General features: G+C 43.6%; 1 long non-coding RNA gene across 1 annotated transcript in view; it reads right to left on the bottom strand.

Annotated features, from left to right (window-relative positions):
• LOC133218421 (uncharacterized) overlaps positions 1-12,993 on the bottom strand; it is a 404,246-nt gene that overhangs the window by 119,278 nt on the left and 271,975 nt on the right. The gene's annotated exons all lie outside the window — the stretch shown is intronic.

Here is a 12,993-nt window from a genome sequence, read left to right as displayed (position 1 = left end):
TCGAACTGAGACCCACAATGCTGGGCAAACCCCTCACCATGAGGAAAGCTGAGCTACGAAGAGAGAGGGTGGCTCATGGCTGCCTTAATTCCCCTATACCCCTCAGGAACCACTGTTGAGGAGAAGGACGCACCTTCCCCTCACCTAGCCGCCCTCAGCACCCTCATGGCCGCCTCACCTCGGTGCAGGCATCAACGAAAAAGCTGAGGAAGGAGCGAGCCACGGCTGCCCTGAGGGGCAAACTCAGACCCACACTGCCGGGCAAACCCCTCTCACCATGAGGAAAGCCGAGCTCCGGGGGAGATCACGGCTGCCTTACTTCCCCTATACCCCTCAGGAACCACTGCTGAGGAGAGGGGCGCACCTTCCCCTCACCCAGCCGCCCTCAGCACCCTCATGGCCGCCACACCTCGGTGCAGGCATCAGCGACAAAGCTGAGGGAGGAGTAATCCATGGCCGCCGTGAGGCGCGAACTGAGACCCATATTGTTAGGGCAAGCCCCTAACCATGAGGAAAGCCGAACTCCGGGGGGGATTATGGCTGCCTTGCCATCTCCATACCCTTCAGCAACCACCGCTAAGGAGAGGGACGCACATTCCTCTCACCAGCCGCCCTCAGCACCCTCATGGCCGCCCCACTTCGCTGCTGCGTGCGGAAAGACCAACTCAAAAGCCGCCCCTCGCCGTCAGGAATGACTGCCCCGGCTTTGGCGTGTCCCGGGAAATGAGCACTTGATGTCCCGCAGCTCCATCTGCTGGTGTCCATACATCGGGAATCTCCACATGGGCCGGGAAGGAGCAGGAGGGCTTTGGGAGCGGTTGTTGTGCGGTGAGGCCCCTGAGGCTTCTTGCAGGTATTAACTCATTGTACATTAAGGTGCCTCTAAATAAGCAGTGTAAGAAAGGCCACCTCTTAGAGAAACAGCGAACAGGTCAGTGCCAAGTGTGGGGATTCCTCTGAAGAAGAGCCCAAATTCAGGGCTTTTCCCTAATTCCACCTGGCAAATTTGCAGAGCCCTTGGGAATGGGTTTCTGAAGTGACCAGCTCTGTGCACTCCTATTTTTCCCTGTGTATCCAACTCAGACTGCCTGCTTTTAAAGGCACCGGTGTTTCACACAGCCCCAAACTGCTGCTTTCTGATGCTGTGGTCCAGTGAGGGGGCTCCTTACCACCCAGAGCCACCCATCCCTGCAGTAAAGCCCTATCTGACTGCCAGCAGTTCCTTACCTCCGCTGGGTTCCTTCCTGGGCTTGATCCATTGCAACAGTGAAGTCATGCACGTGAACTGCATTGAAAGTTGTTCCTTGCTGTTAATTTACGGCCTGGTGAAGGCAAAAGGAAGAGATTTGGATGTTTTTCCCCCTCTCAATGAGTGACTTGAGGTAATATAAATATGAAGAAATACATTACTTTGAAATGATGTTATATAGAGGAAAGACACTCACCTCTTCTGCTCCCTTAAAAATCAAGTCCAACAGTAACTAAACCAGTAATTAGAGATTGCTGATACACACAGGAATTACTGGGGAACTGCTTTCTTGCAAAGAACAAAATAACTTTTATTTTAACCAAACACTTGCTGCCTGCAGCAGTTAAATAAAACAGTGTTTGTGCTGAGGGTTTGTGCAGGGAGGAAAGCATAGCTGGCTTTTAGTCTCTCCCACTCTGTGCCCAACTAATTCAGTTTGCATTTCCCCTCATCTCCTCTGCTTATCAATAGCTGTGCAGCAACTTGCAGGAAGGAGGTCTGGTTTCAGTGTGTGCTCCTGGTACAGGGGATGAGCTTATAGACACCAGCACAGCTGGGCAGCCAAGCACCGTAGGTCTGCTCAATAGTGACACCTCTAATTTAACCCTTTCCATAGTTGCAGCCTTAGTCTGCCTTGCAGCAGCACCTCCTCAGTACCCACCCTGTAGCACTTCACATTCCTGCCTGGCCCCCTGTTTTCCTTACAGTAAGACTCTGTTTTAAATTAGTGCTATCACAGCAATGACTAAACAAAAGAAAACTGGATAGCTCTATAGCATGTTCGATTTGAAGGAAAAAAACGCTTCCCTTTACAGAGCCCAGCAAATGTCCAAGGTTCAAACAAAGTACGAGGTGCTAACGAACAGAGTCTTGACAAACCTTATTTTCCTGCGCAGGGGCTCAGTACATAATGATTTCATTCAGCAGCTACTGTTCAAGCATGGAAAGTGTTGGTAAAGAAATCCCACAGAGTTCAGACAACCATTTTCCTAACTTAAGCTTCCCCCTCTGCTGCTTCTCCCTCCCGTTTGCCTTTCGGGCCTCTGCCAGTCATAACATAAATATTCATCAGCTGATATTTGCAGTAGCTGTGAAGTTATGAATGAGGCCAAACGCCTTTCCCTCCTGCCCCATCTGCAAAATGGCAGCTTCTGGTCTTAGCTCATGGTCAAACGACACTTTCCGAAATCCCCAAAGTGCACTTGCAGGCTTTTCAAATTCAGTCGGGTTTCATTAATGCGCAAAGCAGAAATGCTGTCTGCCTAATATTTACCCGGGGATTACTGAAAAAAAAATACATATATATTACTTTGCTATGCTTTCAACTTTGCGATGCCTTGACGTAATAGACAGAAGTGTTGGCAGCTCAAAATGTTGGTTGGTTTATTTCAGGGGACATGACTGCTGCAGGTTTCCTTTCTGAGTCGAATACCAGACACTTGAACCATTTGTTGTGCAGAAAAGAGAAACAGCTTTTATTCTTAATACCGGTTTCTTAACCACCTGGGTGCTGTCAGAAGGAGTCACATGCACTGGGAAACACTTTTAATAAGACTCCTTTAAGCCTGTCTTAAACCCTGGATCTTGAAAAATGGAAGCCCCACTGCCTGTCATACATGCTTTCTCTCTGCAGATTAGTAAGGGGCTGCTGCTTTACAAATGTTCCATTCTCACAAGGCCTGGAATTACGCTTTCAAACCATCCATGGGTCAGCAGGATGTATCCACACCAGCGAAGTCAAAAGCAGAGATGTCAGAGAAACAAGATGACAGTGCAGAGCCTTGATGAGTCTAATTCATCAAGGTACTATTCCAGCCAAAAGAGTTGTACTGATGGACCCAAATAGGGACCTTAAGCCAAAGCATCATTAGATCTTAGAGGCTTAAAAATCCTAAATGCCCAGAATCATTGGGAAATTCTGATAAAGAGGCTCAGCACCATTCAGGCTCAAGGAACTGGTTCACGTCTTGGTAGCTTGGGTTGCACAAATCAGTCATGCAGACTACCCTTATCTTGCCTGATTCACATAGGTTCATCCACAAATAAAAACCAAACTCCAAAAACACCAAAAGGAAAGCAATAGGCTTAGTAAGTAGAGATATTGCAGAGATATGGTAGAGATATTGCAGTCATCTTAAGTTGATTCTCACCATGAAAAAAGCCAGAACATTTCGCCCAACACGTCTCCAATATTTTGTGACCAAAACAGAGCGTATCTTCTTTAAAACCATGAATTTTCCATGTAAATACTACAAAGGACAATTTGCCCCATTGCTTGGGAACACTCCAACACTAATAACCCTTACTGCTAAAAAAAGAACCCACACTTTGTTTTTAATACCTTCAGCTTTCAGCCACTGGATCCTGTATGTCTCTGTTTTGGGATGAAAGACCCCTGAAAGCACCTCACTGGTACCTCCAAACCAGGATAAAGTGTCTTTCCACCTTCTTAATAATTAGCTATGTACACTTCCTGGTATATTTACGCTGACACAAAGGCTGTAAAGGTGTTAGGTCCTGCATGACTTCCACCTACAGGCAAAAAGCAGGTTTCGTCTCTGTGAAATCAGGCTTAGGTTTAGGCAGCCTTTAGCTAATGTGTCTTGGGAACAGTAAAACCAATAAGCCCAGGGAGCTGCATGTTGGCTGGGGCTTTATTCTTTAAAGCCAATCACCTGTGGTTTTGTAATTTATATATAGGACATAAGTGAATTCCAAGGACATAAACTAATTCCAATAGGTCATAATCAGGGCAGGAAAAATTACAAGGCAGACATTAAATACATACCTCAGCATGGCTCCTCTGCTTCTGAGTTCAAGTAACCACTTCATGTGTGTGCATGTCTGGGATGTATTTATACATGTGGGATGTATTTATACATGTAAGATGAAAAGGCAGACCCATGTAACAAGACACATGTGCACAGTTTTGTTCTGCAGAACCTAAATCACCTGCTGGAATTGACTTTAGATCACTTGATTTGGAAGATTTTAATTCACAAAGACAAAAAAATGTAGGAGAAATTGCTGCTTTTAACACTAAATGCCCTGTAACGTTACATACTGAGTGCTTTCTTGCAGCAAATTACGCTACACCCATAAATCCAAAGTTCTTACTAGGTTGATGACCCTGTTTTTATCAGCTGTTTACATACTATTGTGCTGCTTAAAAGCATCTTGTTGGGGCAGTGGAAGTGTCTGTGTGGCAGCAGAAGTGAACAGTAATTAACTGACACACTTCACTGAACATACTAATACTGAGATGAGTTGTTCTGTCATTTGCCATGTTAATGATGTACTGCAGGATGGTCTCACTATGGACAGCACTTGAGGGAAAAAAAAGGGGGCCTAGGGAATTAATCACAGCCACACCTTCCTGCAGCCAGTGAGGCAATAGAGAAGAGAGTGTTCACCAATTCCAAGTAGAAAAGGAAGGAGAAACTTCAAGGAATTTCTCCTTCACCATTTTCCCAAGAGATTGGGACGGTAAGGATGAAAAAAGCTAGCTGTAAAGAAAGGAATATTACTTAACAGGGCTGTCCCCTCTGCAAAGACACCTTTACTTTGATGCATAATGTTATATGGCATACAAACACTTTGCTTTTGTAAAGGGTTCTAACTCTTTGGCAAACATCAATCAGTCACTGCACTTTTCTAAGCATCAAAAGCAACAAAGCTCAAGATACTCACCCCTGGGTTCCCACGTATTTATAAATGTAGTAACACAGATATTATTTTTGCTGTATTAATGGCCAAAAAGCTTCTGATAGAGGCAGTAAAAGTCCTCCAAGGTAAATTATTCACTGTATAGCAGGAAAGAGTCAGAATGGAAACTTTCTCCACAACTGTGCTGCAGTCGCAGCTCTAGAGATCATGGCAGCAGTATGAAGTGGTGCCTTAGAGATGCTTTACATTGCAGCCAACATCTTTGCTCGTCATATGGTACTGAAGATTTCCAAACACAGCAGTAAACAGCAACACAAATTAATAAATGAGATTGTGGGCTGGATATACCCTACAGTTCCCAGTTCTTCGAATGCATTCTGCATCCTCTATAATAACTAATACAACTCGTCTGTAGCAGAGCAGTAATGGAAAAAGGATTGAGACTCAAAAGAATACTTTTTAATCTTTTTATCTGCGGTAAAAGGGCCTTTCAGCAATAGATCAAAAGTACTATTTTATGCTTGCTGGGGGGACACATACACCCAAACCCAGCACACTTGAAACTGATAAAAAGCAGAGCATGCAGCTGGTTGAACTGTCTGGGCTTACTGTTCATTAGCATGCCGGCAAATTATTTAGGTTGTGTGTGGTTTTGTAGTCTGTTATGCAGCAGTTACAAACCTACACATAACTACTTGCAAGTGACTATCCATAGACCAACACAAGAAGACACTGTTAATGATGCACCACAAGGTCTTCAAAGTTTCTCTGGCACCACTGAATAACCAGAAAATAGAGCTGGAGCTAGAACTATCAGATACGTTTTTTAGGCCTGCTGTACAGCTGTGGCAGTCTTCCAGGTTAACAGTGAGCACATAAAAAGCAAAGGTTAGGAAACTGGATGCAGTTAAGGTATACTTTATGGATAGATAACATGGTGGGGGAAGTGCAGAAATCATAAAGTACTTGTTTATTTACACATGTCATGCACCAGGGCTGTTCATTTTCCCATTCACACAACATGGCCTCATATTCAGTATCAACTCTGTAACAGGGCAACTTTGGCTAGGAAATACCAGCAGCATTGAGAACGTTAACTGTACAAACCCTGCCAAACTGTGAACTTGCTGCTTTCCTCCAGCTTTTGCCTCAGAACTCTTGACAACTGATTAACCCACAAATTCAAATGCTACAGTCCTGATGGGATGCACACAGAACTTCCAGTGAAATCAGTGGAAACTGATGCCTCTCGGGAGAGTAGGAAGAGATGAGCCTGTAGGTTCAGGTTCTCAGCTGATGTAGATCAGTACCACTCTGTAGATTGCAACAGAGCTATGCTAGCTCATTATTTGCCCCTAAACATTTTGGACAAAGATCATATCAGCATCTAAACAGATGAAGTGGAAAGAGTGTTGTAATGGTGGTGGGCTTCTTTATTTACTCAAATACATGACTCTTACAGCAGAAGTTCTGTAAGAGTAAGCTCTAACCTCTCTGATGCCAGGACAACATTACACAGTGAGTAACATGACCTAGGCAAGAGCACTTCACTGTCTTTGCTAGCCTTCTTTTTAACTTCTTTACTATGGCTGTAGGTGATGTGTAGCTTGAGAACCAGAGACTGGGTTCCTCTGCCTTGAGGAGGCACTTAGTGTTTTCCTTACTGACATAAAGTGCTGCACCACATGCAGCTTAGATTAGCTGGTATAGCAAAGTGGAGATGGGTGCTAGCACCCCTGCACCTGGATTAGAAGTTGTGGAACAAACTCACCAGTAGGCAGTAAGGAAATGAGGTGGATTGTCAGCAACTCTTATACTTTATTTGTAGATGCATTCTGTTGTTGTGCTTTCCTGAGATGGTATGACCAAGTTCTCTTTTCCTAATATAAATTTCTGCCTTTCAGAGAGTTGCCACTGGAGATTCCTATATGAAGGGGGCTTGCTTTTTAATCTTTTCCAGGTTCCTGGGTATTGATGCAAGCTTTGAAAGGGAATTTGTTTATACCAAACTGAATTTTTGCTGCTCTTAATTCCTTAATGGGAAGGCTGTAGATGTGTAACTATAGAGTCAATGACGGTATTAGAATTAGAGACCTCACCTACACTCTTCAACACAGCAGGCTAGCTTATCTTTGATAGAGTAGACATATAGACTCAGAAAAAAAGCTTATGTATGTAAGGTGATCCTGCTGTTCAAATTCCCATCTCAATGAGCATTCAGATCTCATCTGCTATGAAGACTGTGTGTGTCACATCCATGTTAAATTTCTGAGTCCAGTAAGAAGACATGATGAACTTCTTTGCTGATCATATCACATAGAAATGCATACAAAACACATTCTGAATTTGTGTAAGAGCTAAGTTTATGCCACGTTGCCTTATTGTAGGTTCCTTGCACCTTCCATTGAAGTCTTTGTGACCATTCTTGAAAATTAGACAAATCTCATGTGAAGTGAACCTAACCATGAGTACCTGGTCTGCAGTAACTGTCATTTTTTAATGTCAGCTAGGTGTTTTAAATGCACTACTTTTGGTCCTCCTAACTGGAAAAATCCAATAAAACACAGCATACACAATTAAAAGGGTTGCTATAATGTAGGACTTGGGGAGATCACAAGTAAAATCATGTTATACTCCTGAATTACAGATAACCAGCAAGGAAGAAGAGTTCTTCCATTCCCATACTGCAAAGCCACCACAGTCAGCTTCTGTTTAGCAAACTGGCAGAGCACAAGATACAGTCTAAGTTGTATAAGGAGCTCCAGCTTCTTCAAGGAAAAACACGGAGGTTAAAAGCTCTGCTGTGGCCCAGATTTACCTCAGCTCTGTAGTTCATCTGTGGACCTTCCCCGTGCTTGCTGAGTATTTGAGATACATGATGTCCACCCCAGAGTTGTCTGCCTTAGGGACAGCAGCATGATTTATAATTAAAGCAGTGGAATTGAAATTTAAGGGAATTACCAGGGGAAATCAGTTTGCTTCTACCCCCATTTTATAGAAAGAGACTTCCTCTTCCTCTGCCTGCCAGTGTACACTTCTGACTCTGTTGGGTAGAGACTGCTGCTTGCAGAAAAGCATCTTTGCAGTGCACAACAGCCTTGACCTTGACTGGAACTTAACAGCTGCTGTTGTCATGAAATGATAATCAGTATTAATCATTGTCAGTCTAGTTATATGAATCTCTTCCCCTTAGCAGAACAAACCAGCTGTATGTATCTACCAGCCTTCCGTACCATAAAGGTGCTGCCAGTGCAATTAATGAATCAGGATGGTTAACTACATGAGTACCCTGCAGGATTGTGACAGAGGAGATGTATTGATGGTCTTGGGGCATTCCTATCACACTGCTCCTGGACACAATTCACCCTGCCCATCTGAAATGATGATTTGGGAGCTCGAAATCCCTAAGGAGGAATTAGATCTTTGAAGTTCAGCTAGGGCAGCCTTTGGGTTTCAAGAACTCCAGGCTCTGGAGAAACACAGGGCTGGCCCTCAACAGCAGTCTTGTATTGGCTCATAACCAACGCACCTATGCAAAGGAAGAAGTTAAACTATAACACAAAGGCATTTTGCATCTGGAGGACATGTTCTCAAAGCAGCAAAACATCTTTGTTATGAATGTAACATATGTGGTACTCTCCCTGTGTTTGGCAGGAGATAAGAAAAACAGAAGCGAGGCAAAAATGAAACCAAAATGGAGCATATAGGCATCGTGAAACGATTACAGTGCTGTGTCTCATTAGTGTCTAAATCTGGGATTGCCAGTCTTGTTTTAAAAACAGTTTTGTTCAACACTCAGTGACAGAATTTAGAAGCTGACATATCTTGCTGTCTTGTGGGCCACAGTCACAGCTGGTGTAAATCAGTATAAACTAATGAAGTCAATGGAGCTTCTCTGATTTACACTAGCTGAGGTTATGGCTCAATAAGGTTAGACTTGCTTTCTAGGAGTGTTCAAGGAAGCCAACTTCTGTGTGTCCTGTGATGAAGTGGTTATTTATAATGGCCTTCAGTGTGGTTTGGAGCCAAATTTCCACATCAAAAGTAGCTTTATAAGAGATATCCTTACAGTGAGGTTCAGTGCAAAATCAGGACTACAGAAGCCAGCTTTCCTCATGCTCTCAAGTATTTGATTTCAGCCTGAAAACCATTTGAGAAGCCAAGAAAAGCAGAGCCATTCCTGCCTGCTTCCCCAGTCTGCTTCATCTTTGGGTCGCCTGCATATCCAACAGGCCCTGACCTACGCTGCCCATTTATCAAAGCCAGTTACTCTAAGTGTCTGTTTATTTATGTTCAGAAATTCCCAGTAAGACAGACAAGTTTCATGCTTAACCTGAAAAACTGGGGCTGGAGGTGGAGTTCTTACCAGTTCCAGAGATATTTGTTTGACTTGGCCACTAGTAAAAATAAAACACAATAACGTGTCCCGGAGTCACAGCAAGAGGTGGAGGTCACAAGAAAACAGATCATGTCTTTCACAGCTCTTCAGCTTCAGTGCACTGAATTATGACTCTTATTATTTACTTACTGGATTCTCCACCCTGCACGCAGGCTCCAAGCATTCAAAAAGCAGCAGGTCTCTGCTTCAGAGAACCCACAGGCCAAACAGGAGAATAAAATCTGTCCCAAAGCTACACTAATCTCCTCCTCTACTTAACTGAAAGGTCAGATGGTCTCACAACCCTCGGCTGACTCCTGCCATCTTCTGCTCACCGAACTGCAATGCTGGCCTCTGTGCTCTCCTGCTGTATTAAACTGCCAGGCTTCTATAACAAAGACATTCCCAATGGAGTCAAACCTATGCTCCAGGCACAAACTGCTCACATTCTGCAGCTTCTGCTTCAGGTCTTTTCCAGAATGGTATTGTTTTTCTCTTAGGAGGGCCCTGCTCACTGCAGGAGCCTTGATGTCCTCCATCAGAAGTCCAAACAACATCACAGGCTCTTTCATTGATCTTGTCACTTTGAAACACACTGTTTTCTTTAGAACATCTTGCTAGAAATGGGTCTCTCGAGTCCAGTTGTTGAGATCTCAAACCACGGCTGAAGCCTCTCCAAATCTCCCGAGTGGTTTCTACACATCCTCTCTAGAGCACCACACTTTTCCATATTTTCTTCAGTGGGTTTAGTCCTCTATGGGCTCACTGGGGCAAAGGAGACAACTTTGTGGGGATGCTTCCAAAAGGGGGATCTTCAAAACTGACCGCATCAGAGAAATCCATGTGTAGGCTGAATGTGAAACATCATTATGTAAAAGCCTGCTTCACATCTTAGCCTCTTGGGAGGAGCCACTTTCACCTAAAAAGGGGAGGATCCTCCTTCTCTTCCATGCTGCCAGGTTTTGCTTTTGGTCTCTTCTCTGTCCACAGAAGATCCAATAAACGTGCCTTTATTAGGAGCTCAAATCTCCTTTTCCAGGGAATGTTCCTCGCCTACCTGAGGGATGGTGAGGGAACCCCTTTCAGTCACCAGCCTCCCAAATGAGTTGCTTTTTCTAGGCACCCAGCACACCAGTTGACTGCTGTCTCTCTGGGTACATAAATATCATCACTCGCTGTTCTTCCCTTACCAGATTTTTTAATATGCAGACATTTCTCCTTGATACCTAAAGCTTAATTATTGAACTAAGGTAAAGCCAGAGACTATTCTATGATTCTAAAATAATTTCACAATTAAAACCATCAAAGACACTGTGTTTGTTATTTGAAACGCAAGCAGGCAGATATCCTAAAGTATCATAAATGAAAAATCATAGAATCACAGAACAGTTTGGGTTAGAAAGGACCTTAAGATCATCCAGTTCCAACACCCCTGCCATGGGCAGGGACACCTCACACTAAACCATGTCACCCAAGGCCTCATCCAACCTGGCCTTAAACACTGGCAGGCATGGAGCATTCACAACCTCCCTGGGCAACCCATTCCAGTGCCTCACCACCCTCACAGGAAAGAATTTCCTCCTTATACCCAATCTAAACTTCCTCTGTTTAAGTTTTAACCCATTACCCCTTGTCCTGTCACTACAGTCCCTAATGAAGAGTCCCTCCCCAGCATCCCTATAGCTCCCTTCAGATACTGGAAGGCTGCTATGAGGTCTCCATGCAGCCTTCTCTTCTATTCCCCCCGGCTTCTCTGCCTTCTCTGTGACTAACTGTTCCTGAGAGTTTGGTGGGTTCACTTGTTACTTCACGGACAAATACTGTATTTTTCTCACAAAAATGACATTTTTTTAACATCTCTCACAAAAGCCTATTATTGCTTCTGTTACATTGCTTATACTCTCCTGGAAACACCCTCCCAAACCACAGAAAGATCCGTCGCCACCACTTGTTCTGTGTGCTGGGTTTTCTTCTCAGCTTCTTCAGGTAAAGCAACTGTGAGGCAGATCTTTTTCTTAGGCAGGGTGCTGTTCAGCTTTTAAAATGGGGGCATTCGTCTTTCTGCATTCAAAGCTGAAACCAAAACCAAACAGAATCCCTGCCTTTTGCTGATAATTTCAGGAACCACTTGTGTTTGGTTGGCTCAAAATCAAGGGAAATTCACTGTTTAATGTTTTAAAACCAGAAGTCTACAAGATGAATGAATCTCATTTCTGTTAACACTGTTCCACAGCCTTTCAGTATTTAGCTCTAATACTGAGTTTGAATGCATTGAACTGGGAAGCAGTCAGACAATTCTCACATAACAAGCAGGGGAAAATAATGTCAAGCCTTTATCCCAGAGGAACTAGAAACAGTTAACTATGCACAAGTAAGGAAACTGGTTGCCTCACCATCAGAATTCATCCTGGACCACAGAGTTACAGAACTTTCCTTGAATCTGGTTGGGGCAGAGGCAGGAAACTGCATCTTCTAAACTTTAGAAATAGATCTTCGACATGTAAACATAAGATATTATGCCCCTATCTTTTAAGTAACATTTATATTATCTAAAATAAACAGTCTTTCTGAAGTTAGTCTGTAATTGACATCTGACACAGTCCACATTGCAACAGATATGATAAGTGCAGTAAACAGCAGAAATTATGCTTCTCTGTGCTCTGAGAAACATTCATATTTCCTTACAGAGATAAACTTTATTTTGTTGCTACGCAACCCTCACACAACACACTGCATTCTGCAGTAAATAAGAGTAGGGATTTTACAACTGGAGGGCAAGCATGTGGCCTTTTGGGTTTTCTCCCCTTTCTGAGTTTCAGCCCCAGCTTTAGTTCACATTATAATATTCCATCATTTTATTACAAAGCTGCCTCTAAAGCTCAGTAAGGGATATGTCAAACAGAGCAAAAAGGGAGAGTCAGAATGCATGAGGCCTTCTGACACTGATGGGAAACAAATGGTGGAGCCAGTGATGTTCAGTGACAGTGAACAATGAAAGCAAGGCTTTTGGGGTTTCTTTTATTCATCCTTAGAAATGAACACTGAATTTCCACGATAAGATTTTCAAAACCTTCCTCCAGTGGCCTCTGCCTGCTTCCAGTAACATTGCTATACCTGCAGCAGAAGTGAGACACATGAAGAGCCACCCTTAGTTTTACCCAGGATGAGATTAGTGAAGTCTTACCTCCTCTGCCTGCTTGCTCACTTAGGGAAAGGTCACTCTGTAGTATGAAGGTATCCCTTTGTTCTTTACAAGGCAAAATTTCTCCTAGTTAGTGGGGATTTAGATTGTTCAGCAGATCCTGTACATCTCTGTATCCTCATTGTAAACAGAGTGAATAACACTGTAAACAGAGTGAATAACACATCTGTCTGAAGGGTGTTCATGGAAACGGAGTAGGGCCACTAGGATCTTCCCAAGTGAAGGGTTAATGCCTCAATTATTCAAGTTTCTCCTTTGCACATGGCTGCAAATCCTACAAACTTTCCCAGGTAGCATCAGCCTTTACTTGTCAGGGTCAGCAAATGAATCCAGGTGAAAACTGGACTCAACAGCTTCAGCTGGGTGCAGTTGGTGCAGTTTGGTCAAGGCAATAGGGCTGAAAGGATTTGCACCAGCCAAGAGTCTGACCTATACCTGATGTACATATGTAATGTCTCATTGCCGAGAGGTTTTATGTCACTTAAACAAGCAGAATTT

Source organism: Neopsephotus bourkii, unplaced genomic scaffold (assembly GCF_033783945.1).
Source record: "Neopsephotus bourkii isolate Nb327-2 ecotype Australia unplaced genomic scaffold, CSIRO-AGI_Nbou_v1 NB_1250, whole genome shotgun sequence".
Taxonomy (NCBI): domain Eukaryota; kingdom Metazoa; phylum Chordata; class Aves; order Psittaciformes; family Psittacidae; genus Neopsephotus; species Neopsephotus bourkii.
The sequence above is the reverse complement of the archived record's forward strand: the minus strand, read 5'-3'. Positions and strand labels throughout refer to the sequence as shown.